This window comes from Vigna unguiculata, chromosome 10 (assembly GCF_037176805.1).
Source record: "Vigna unguiculata cultivar grain cowpea cultivar isolate G323 ecotype 2 chromosome 10, ASM3717680v1, whole genome shotgun sequence".
Lineage (NCBI taxonomy): Eukaryota > Viridiplantae > Streptophyta > Magnoliopsida > Fabales > Fabaceae > Vigna > Vigna unguiculata.
The window spans coordinates 38,580,760-38,592,184 of record NC_140801.1 but is presented as its reverse complement, the minus strand read 5'-3'; positions in this window follow the sequence as shown (position 1 = coordinate 38,592,184).

Genomic DNA, 11,425 nt, shown 5'->3' with positions numbered 1-11,425 from the left:
TGCACCATTAATGATTTTCAGCTTACGGTAATTTGTCAAGGTACAATGTCAAGGGTGATAAAGCATGTCCTATATGTGAAGAAAACACTTCATCTCATCAGTTGAAAAATGGAAGGAAGATCGTGTATCTACGCTATTGAAGGTTTTTACAAGCTAATCATCCTTATCGAAGGTTAAAGAAAGCATTCAATGGATATCAAGAGAATGACGAAGCACCAATTCCATTAACATTTAGGGAAAGACAAAAGATAGAGTAAATGCTCGTTTGGATATAATAATTGCACATTCATCTGTTGTACATGTTATGAAATTAATAATTGCACATCCTATACGAGATCTTTAGATGATAAAAGCACAATACAAAATAGTGGAGTCAGTCTTGAAGCTGAGTTGCTACAATTTTCTACATTTAAATATCAAAATCTTGTATTTGGATCAATGACATACTATGGTGCAATACAAGAAATATGAGAGGTTGATTATACCATGTTTACTACTCCACTGTTCAAATGTAAGTGGGTTAACAATAAGAGTGGTGTCAAAATGGATGAATCAGGAATAACTCTAGTTGATTTTCGAAAGGTGGGTTATCGAGATGAGCCTTTTATCATGGCACAACAAGCATCTCAGGTTTTCTATATTAAAGATCCTGTGTCTGAACATTAGTTTGTCGCTTTTCATAGAAAAAAGCAAATTGATCCTAATGAAAAGAATCTTAGTGATCTTAATATTGTTGCCACCCACCCATTAAGAAGAACAATAAATGTTGATGAAATCCCTCTAGTTGATGATGTACATGCAATTCGAGAAGATCACGATGAAGGAATATACATATGACCAATCAATAACTTTGTGTATGAATTTCATGTTCTTGTTAAAATTTAGTTGTTTTGTTAAATAATGTTTTATATGTGATTTTATATGTTGCTTATTAATATTTTGTGATGTTTTCATTTCACATATATATGGTTGAACATCATAGTCCATTAGAGGATGAAGCATCCACTAAGAGACCCACTAGAGGAGCCACTAGGTTGAGACAACTCTTAATTAGAAGAGCTAATGGTCAGAAAACACCTGTTGATATTGACGTCGACACTAGAATTTCTAGAGGTTCGTTATGCAGACGTTTTCAAAAGCTATTTAGGAATGTTGTCACGAGAGAGAATATCAATCCTTACTCCAGCTTTTGATCATGTCATTGAAGTTGATCGGGACATGATATGGCAGGATTTATCAGTAACTAATATTAATGTTATTAACCTTATAGTTTGATTTTGTTGATAATATGTTAAATATTATTGATGACATTTTCTATATTGCAGCTAACATTTGATATTCCAAATGTGGCGACGCTTAAACATAAATGTGGCCACACTTAAACACAAATGTTTGTCATCGGTGGCTGAGAAATTTTGTGGTTTTAAGACCAAGTTGATGTCTAGGTATGTGTTTGGATTTAAAAAGAATGAAAATCCATTGTTGAAATACATATGGATTGATGAAGACACATGGCATCAGTTTCTTGAGCATCAGACATCTAAGGGATAACAAGTATGTTTATTTGAAATCATCAATTGCTCAATTGATAATTCTGTACAATTTAACTAATTCATAAAGTGGGTTTTATATGTTACATGAAAAGAGAAAAAAGGCTCAAAGCATAAGTGCTCAAAATAAAAACTTGCACATATTGTCTCGTGGTAGGTATAGAAAACTTAAAGAGAAGAAAATGTCATAAAAGAAAAAAAAACTAGGCCCCCACCCTTCTGAGGGTGAAGATATTGATCCTCTTTCACCACCATCACATCATCAAAAGTGGAAGTTAGCCCGTCTACGCACATCGGACAACTACACTTCTGAATCTGCACAAGAAATCTTTGAGAAAATTGCACGATACAATTCTTCTATAAATAACTCGTTCATGTTTTATAATATATGATGTTTTATAACTTTTTTTGTTACATTGCAGGATTCGTTGGTTGAGCAGAGCTCCCAAGGAGGATTCACTCTAGAAGGTCGTCATGACATACTTGCTACTGCAATTGGACGACCTGAGCACCCTAGACGTCATGACATACATACTTGCTACTGCAAATGCTTATTAATAATATATGATGTTTTGAAAAAATGATATTTAATAAAATAATTGAATAACATTAATAAATCATTAACTCTAACATGTAGAAGTGGAAAGAGGAGTTGTTCAACTTCACCCAGGGATGCCATGGACGACACTCATCCATGTCAGCTATATATTTGGGATGGTACAGAGAAGACACTAGTGGCTTGTGGAAAAGTATTTGAGGCAGCCATAATTTTTCATGGCATGGAGTTATCAAAGGATGAGGTTAAGGTCACGGTAGAGGAGGTTCTTGTGTCGTTGGTTTAGTTCTTGTGCCAACAGATAAGGTATTTATTGTGGCACATGCATTCCAATGTTTCCTCGCTTGGCCTAGAGATTTGGTTGATTCTGACCCCTCGGTACAGAATCTCAAACCCACCATATACTAAATTTTTAAGTTTAAATGTTTATTATATTCAAACTTAAATTATATTCCATTTTAATTGAAATTGCATCGATATAGGAAAATCCTCAACTAAAGAAGATTCCTCTCTCTTTGGACGATCCTCTTGGTGCATTACTCCAACTTGCTGAAATCATAGATGATAAGCCGATGCAGATTCCATGGGATTCTAACATTTTTGGAGAGACCTTGAGATCCCACTTTACTTACATTCCCAAGATGTCTTGGAGCTTGCACGGGGACAAGAGGAACTGAATATTACCATTATTCAGTTATGAATGATGTAAGTGTTTTAGTCATTATATATATTTATTTGATATATTTATCTATTTACTTATATCAAATCAATTTTATGTTTAGGTATCTATCTGGTGTCACTGAAACTATGGGGCTTAATGATCTATATGGGTTTGTAGACCCCCAACTCACTCATGAAGGCAACAAGTTTGATGACATCCAAGCATATGTGACCAAATGCTTTCAACGCAGAAAATAAATTTATTTTGTCCCTTTTGTTGCTGGGTGGGTCATTTTTGTTAACTTCTAATATAATATGTCATTTTAATGCATAACAATGAATTTATTTTCTTCTCAATCATCATTGGCAGTTACTTGTGGTTTCCCTAAGGGAGAACCTTGCTGTGTGGTTTTGCTCTTTGCACTGCCCTCCCCCCAACCATCTTAGACAAGTGATAGATCGGTAAGAACCTCAATGTTAATCTTATGAATATGACATGTTATATAAAAGTATCTTAACTTATTCCCTTTATCATAGTTCAATTGTTGGACAAAACATATTGTTAGGGTGATCAACGGCTAAGGCAAAATGTCTTGCATGGTGTTCCCTCCAAGTTTGATATTTCTATCCATATATTTATAATTGTTTGATTTTATTTTCTTCCTTAATTAATTGTAATGTTGTTGATATAATGTAATGTAATAGACAAGCCGACTCATATGAGTGCGGTTACTATATAATGCAATGGATGACAACCATTGTGCATACTCGTATTCCAACTAATTGGAAAATGGTAACATATATTTGAATTAAAACAAATACTTTGCAATATTGTCTTTCTATATATTAACTTAAGTTAATGTATTATTTTGCAAACATTCAAGAGTATTGATTAGGTAGGATAGAATGTGCAAAATTTATAATTCAGATGTACAATAGTATTGATTAGGATATGTATTTGGATTGTGGATATTCCAATTGTCTTTTAAATGTATTTGGATTGTGGATGTTTCATAAAATATTTTTTTTGGTCTGTGCTAATATTTTTAAAAAATTATGCATGTTTAAATGTGGGAATGATAATAAAACAAAAAATGTATTTTAAAAAAAGTATATTAGGCCTCAGTTCTTACCATAACCGGAGCAAAAAGGTGGTCTATGGTCTTAGTTCTTACAATAATCGAGGCCAAATGCTCTGCAAATTTCTAAATTAATTAAAATTTCGTGAACCTATGGCTTTAGTTCAGGCAAGACCGGAGGCAAAAAAGCGCCTCTATGGCTTCAATCCATGTAGAACCGAGGCAGAAAAGCGCATTATGGCTTCGGTTGCCTTAGTCTTATCTTGGTCAGATGCTTTACTTTTTTCTTTAATGGTATCACCAAGACCCATCGCATCTAAATGAATTTCAGCATCCAATATCCAAGATAAATATTTTTTTTTCCTATAATATCAAGAGCTACAAACTCAAGTTTTGCAAGGTTGGACATGATTAGATCTATCTCATACAAAAAAAATATTAATAATAATAATCATCATTTTTCGTGTATGAAAATATAGAATTGATGAAACAATATTAATTTATATTATATAATGTAAACATAAAATGTGAAAAGAAAATTATAATTCAATCAATATATGTAAGAAAAATGTTTATTGTGTGTAAAAATGCTCTAAAATTATTCTTTTGTGTAATAAATTGTATTGTGTTTTATTTTGTAATATTACATTTTAATTATTTGCATTATTACCTGTGCGTAATAACATCCATTGGTTTTGTTATTAAAAATTAAAATTTCCACCACAAAAACAAATATTTATAAGTAGCACGTCTAATTTATTTATTTATTTTAGAATGATAATTCAATTTATTAATTTTAATTTTATTAGGTATAAAATCATTCGATATATTTTGAATGAAATTTATCATATGATTTGGTACATCGAGAAAAAAAAAATTAATTCTAAAAAAAAACACCACAAAAAGTGTAAATTAGGATTTCTTAATTTTAAATAATAAGAATTTAAATTTCTATTTAAAATATAAAATATTATTATTTTATATTTTCATAAAAGTTTGTTAAACATATGGCTTAAAAAACTTTCCCTTTCTTTTTATGTTAAAAGGTTATTTTGTAGCATTATTTTTATTTATTTTATCATCATTGTAACAATTCACAACAGAAAGAGTTTTAATAACTTAAATTTTAATGATTTTAAATGCTATTCTGATGAAAAAAAAAAATGCAGAAGTTAAAACTTGAGTTTACATTTTAAACAAATATTAACAATATTAAGCATTCAGAAAGTTATTATACATACATTTATATGTACCTAAACATGCATATAAAAAAAATGCAACACACAAGCGTCTCCAAATTAAGAGCATCCCAGCGGTAATGAAATGAATTATTTTACATACAACTTAAATGTTTTATTTTCTTTTTCGGATTATTTCTGGCATCTTTATATAAAATCTATATATGTAAAACTTCAAAGGGAAAACAAATATGATTTCAAAAATAAATTGAAATGAATGACGAGATAAGCAAGGAATTGAAACCTGGAGTCAAAGAAATGTTATGCAAAAGAACCGCTAAGAGGGAGGGGAGAGGGAGAGAATAGATTTCTGTGTATCATTATCAATAGGAGAAGTCCCTATTTATAGATAGGGGTGGGCATGGATTGGATATTTAATGATCCAATCCACATCCATTTTATATCCAAATAATTGGATTAGATTTTTGACCCAAATCCATTTTTTTAGCAAAAGTAGTTTGGATTTTTTTAGAATCCAGATCCAAATATTTGGATCAAGATTTAAATCCAATCCAAATATTTGGATCAAGTTTAAAATCCAGAATCCATTTTTAATAAAAGAAATTTAAATTGAATTTCTTAAAACTTGTGTCATTAAGGCCCGAATGACTCAGATGGGATCGACGACCCGGACGGACTCGACAACCCGGACGATCCAGACGGGCCCGACGACCCGAACGACCCAGACGGGCCCGATGACCCGAACGGGCTCGACAACCCGAACGGGCCGGACAACCTGAACGGGCCTGAAAACACAAACAGGCTCGACGACGCGAACGGGCCGGACGACCTGAATGGGCCCAACTACCCAGACGGGCCAGACGACCCGAACGGACAGGTCCAAATAGTCGGGCCCAATCGGGTAGTCGGGCACGTTCGAATCGTGGGGCTCGTTTGGGTCGTCAGGTACGTCAAGGTCATCAGGCCCGTCTGAGTCATCGGGCCCATCCGTGTCGTAGGGCCCTTCCGGGACGTCGAGCCCGTCTAGGTCGTAGGGCCCGTCCGGGTCGTATGGCTCGTTCGTGTCATCGTGCCATCCGGGTAGTAAGGCCCGTGTAGGTCGTCGGGCTCGTCCGGGTCGCCAGGCCTGTCAGGGTCGTCCAAGTCGTCAGGTCCGTCCAGATCGTCGGGCCCATTCGGGTCATCCGGCCCGTTCGTGTCGTCGTGCCCATCCGGGTCGTAAGGCCCGTGTAGGTCGTCATACCCATCCGGGTCGTCGGGCCCATACGGGTCTTCAGGCCCGTCCGGGTCGTCGGGCCCATCTGGGTCGACAGGCCCATCCGGGTCGTCGGGCCCGTCTGGGTCGCCAGGTCGTCCGGCCCATCCGGGTCTTCGGGCCCGTTCGGGTTGTCAGGCCTGTTCAGGTTTTTGGGCCTACCTGACTCGTTCGGGTCTTTGGGCTGCTTGACCTGTTTTCGTCATTGGTTCTGCCTGGTCCGTTCGGGTTTTCGGGTCCGCGTGACTCATCAGGTCATTGGGCCTGATCGACTCGTTCGGTTTGTCGGGCCTGTCCGATCCGTATAGGTCGTCGAGCAAGGCCCATCCAATTTAGCATAGCTCATCTCAACCTTTAGTCTAACCCAACTAAATTTAAATTGAAAATTTGGATTGGATTTTTTGGATTATCCATATTTAAAAATCTTGATTTATAAAATGGATATCCAATCCATAAGATATATAAAATGTAAATTAGATTGGAATCCATATCCATTAAATGGATTTTAAATGGATTAGATTTTTAATAGAATGGATTATAAAATGGAGTGGATTGGAGCAAAAGTGGATTGGATCAAGAAAATAAAATTTTTTGCCCACCCCTATTTATAGATAAAAAAACTAACCCAAGGGATACAACTAATGGTTACAATACTAATGATAACATCAATAGCAATCAATCATAGGTAACTGGTAATGGTTACAATACTAATGATAATCATTTATAGCAATCAATCATAGGTAACGGCTAACAACTCAATGGACAACTATAAATTTCATAACAAAAACAACCATTGTTATGCTAAAATGTGACACGACCATGAATTGACATGTGACTGTTTTTATTTTCTTAATTTAAAAATAAAAAATAAATAAATAATCCCACAAAATAACACGTGACATCTATGGACACCAGAGGCGAAGCCTCGTAGGAGCAGGGAGGGGCCTAGGCCCCCCCCCCCCCCCCCCCCCTTTGATTTTTTTCAAAATTATATATCCATTTTTTTAATTTTTAAAAATTATAGTATATTTTAAAAATTGATGATAATTAAATTGTGTCTCTTTATTTATTTTATAAAATACAATATTTATTGTTAATAAATAATAAAAAATAAAAAAAATATTTAGGTTTAATTAGTCTTCTAATATCTGTTTTCGTCTCAAAATATCAAATTGCCATTAAATTGAAAGTAAAAGAACGGGAATATCAACTTACATTTTTGGAAACAATAACCAAAAGAGTAATTAAATCAAGAATTTATTAAAATAATTTTATTTTCTTTTGTCATTGCCTTTTAAAATTTTAACAAAATTGTACTCATCTCTCACTGTCATATGTTTTTTTGAAGAAAAATGGAGTTAGACACATACTCATTATGTTTGCTCTCATTTCTCATCTGTTTCCTTCATTTCTTGAAGAAAGAAAATGTAACTCTCTCTTGTCTTTCTTGATGATGAAATATTACTTTAATAGTTATTAAAATTATTTTTTATCTCATGAGCCTTTTGTATACTTACTTTTTATGATAATAGAAGAAAACAAAACATGTATTATATGTTTTTTATAACCGATTTTTAATTGTGACTTGATTATAATATATTTTTCTTCTAATACTTATGTCTCTCAATATTTTATTAGATTATGATAAATTATTTTTTAGTATATTTAAAAAAAAAGCATATCGATGAAGAATAAAATAATGAATTTATTTTGTAGGAGTAGTAAAAGGGAAGCTACACGTGAAGATGAAAACCAGTTAAATTATATTTCTTCACATCTTTTAAAGTATTTAAAGCATTATACTAATAATCCAATTTAACGATCCAATTGTTTTATAGAAGAGTCATTTTTTAAAGTGTTATACTAATGGCTCAATCAAATGATCAAAAAATTATATTATTCTAGCCCCTCCAAAATTTTTGGTCAAGATCCGCCATTGGACACAACGATAATATCAACTTAACAGAAATGCCTTGATTGAACATTTTTTGAAAAATTGTAAACTAAATTGAACCAAAAAATAATAAGAGAACCAAAATGAATCAAACCAACAAATTAAATTAAAGGACTAAATCACTAATTAAACTTATTTTTAACTAATCCAAAAATAAAATCTTATTATTTTTACCATGAAAAATGATGTAGTAATCTTCGTATTATATCTATTAACTTTTAATTTTTTTCTCTTACATTAATCAAATCATTCAAAAATTTTCAGAAAATTCATTTTCACATATACTCTCCTTAACCTCCAAAATCATTTCAAAAGAACGTACAAATTCATCAAGTAGCATCTACTCAAATCCAACTTTACAGTTTCCTTCGAATCCATCTATTTAAAAAAGTGCGAGTAAAAGGAAAACAATGTACCACATATATTTTTACAGTCTCTCTTCAATTTCACTTTACCTTTTCGACTTTGACCTTTCCCTCTTCGATATCACTTTCCCTTTTCAAAAGTTCCGCTTCCATCCTCCATGCCCTTTTTGAATTTGTGCTACCATCTAGCATGCACCTTGTCGCTGCTGAGGTGTGAGGTCCAATGTATCAATAATGTAAGCAATCTAGCATAACCCTTACGTATCTCTCGTAATTTGAGAAACCCTCTTGTGCATTGAAGGTTTCTGCATCGGGGCTGAAGTTTGTCATCATTGGGAGGAGGCGAACATGCAACATGCACGCCACGATGCCTAAGCAGATCCACGAGATTAAGGATTTCTGATAGCACGGAGGAATGATGCAACGTTGATGAAAATCGAGAGGGGCAGAGATGTTCTTAAGTTAAAGGTTTGATGCTCCAAGTATTTGTACACGCTTTGTTAAGTTAAAGACCTGTAAAGGTGCTCAATGCGAACCATTAATTTCTCTTTTTATCCCTTCTTGGGAATATTTAATAATTTCTAGGCAAGTGGATATGGTGATTATGATGGATGGTGGATGTGCGAAAGTTTGGTGTTGAGAGAAAATGGATCTCGGTTTTGGTGATTTATGGTGGGATCAAGGTTGTTTGTGATACTAAGAAAGGTTAGGCCAACTCTAGAGAAAGGGGTGCTAGAGAGATCTCTTGGGATGCTCTAGCAAGTGACTAAGAGAACAAGTATGACTTAAATTTGAATTTGGCAGCATAACATTACTATTTTCAAAGTGAGAAATACATGAGGGGCACACTTCTATTTATAGACTAAGGTGTCTACAAAATGGTCCAAACTCTAAAATGCTAACATGTATCAAAACCCTAAAAATGCTATCTTGGTGAAGGAGAGCTTGACATGTGGCAATCCTCACTCTCACAAAATGAACCACTCATATGTTGCCATGTGGAAAGCTACTTTATTAAAAGTCTCTCCTATAGGACAATGACACATGGCCACTACCTTTGTAAGAGAATTCTCCATTAAGGGGTGAAGGAGAGCTTGACATGTGGCCATCATCCTCTCACAAAACAAACCATTAATGTGTTGCTAAGTGGAAAGCTATTTTATGAAAAGCCTCTCATATAAGATAATGACACATGGCCACTTTCTCAATAAGAGAACTATCTATGAAAAGCCTCTCATATAAGATAATGTTTGAGAATTTGTATCCTCCTTTATATTGGCTGGATATGGTGCTTTATGTTGATTCATTGGCAAAGTTTGAGAATTTGTGTCCTCCTTTACAGGGTTTCATATGTTTGAGATTATGAATATAACAAATTTGGTTGTGTGGTCTCAGCATATAATAGTAGTTGGATACCATTTTCATTGGTTAGTCTCTCTTCCAAGGCAACTTGTGTGCATTATATCCAAATCACGAGCATGAGCAGAGTCTTTTGAGGTTAGACTAGGTACAATCTTATTTGCAGCCCTCAGATTTATGCCTTTCTTATGGTTTAACTATGCCTATATGATAGAGTTGTCTAGTAGGATTCGGGTAACATAGGTTTCAAGTGTGCTCTATATTGGGTGGTTGGGCTAATTAATGTTGAGGAAAATTGGTGTTAAGAGTTTATGATGCAGCAACATTTGGAGGAATAACTTAAACCTTACAACAATATGATGCGAATGAAGATTAGGTGTAGGAGTATTGGTGTGACCTTTAAAGATGTAGACAAAGATATAACATTCATAGAGGGTGTCATGGAAAACAGAGGAAAATATTGTGGTCGCACTTTGTGGCTGGTATGTTAGCAAGTACACAAGTGATCTTGTTTTGAAATGGCACTTGGATAAAGACATTAAGCAGGGAGAGTGAGGCACACCTTCAAAGGAAGATGGAATACTCAACCACAACAATTGTCCAATGCTGGTTTTTCAGAGAAAGATGCAGTCGCTTAAAGTAACTAAAAAAAGTTGGAATAAAACGGCTTTTGGCAATGTTGATAATATGGTCGTGGAGAAGCAACAAATCCTCCCTTCTATTCAAAGTCAGATTGAGGCTGCTAATGTTTATGAGTTGGATTCTTTGCTAGTTAAGGATACTCAGGCTCATGAAAACCTTAATTTTGCTTTAGATTGTCAGGTTTTTTTCGAAAAGAAAAGGTTAAGATGAATTGGTTTCAGGATGGGAACAAAAGCACTGTTTTCTTTGTGTAAAAGAGACATAATGCTAGTAGTATACACAAACTGGTTGTTAATGAACGAATTCTTTAATATATGAAACAAATAGAGGAACATGTTTTAGCCTTTTACACAGATCTATATTCTGAAAATAATCATAGGAGTGGTTTTCTTTCTGAGATGATTAATTTCGTTTCCACACATCTTCCATCTTTAGTTACTGCTAATGAAAATGATATATGGATGGAAACCCTTGATAATGTAGAAATAAAAAATATAAGGTTGATTTAATGAGTTCAACTCCCCACTAATACTTGGGAGAAACAAGGTTTATGTGATGAGTTTGGAAGGAAGAATAAGAAAGGGTGTGGATTCAACTCCCTTACTAAAAAAGTACTAACAACAAATATTGTCACCGATAAAAAAATTTGTAAGCTAAAAAGTCATTGAATATGTATCATCCCTACGTGGACTTAAGGGATTATCACATAATCTTTTTCCTTCTATCATTCTGTCATGGATGTCACCCCTATCTTATATTCATTCGTTTTGCATGGATATAGAGGATAATTGCTTGGATGATATTGC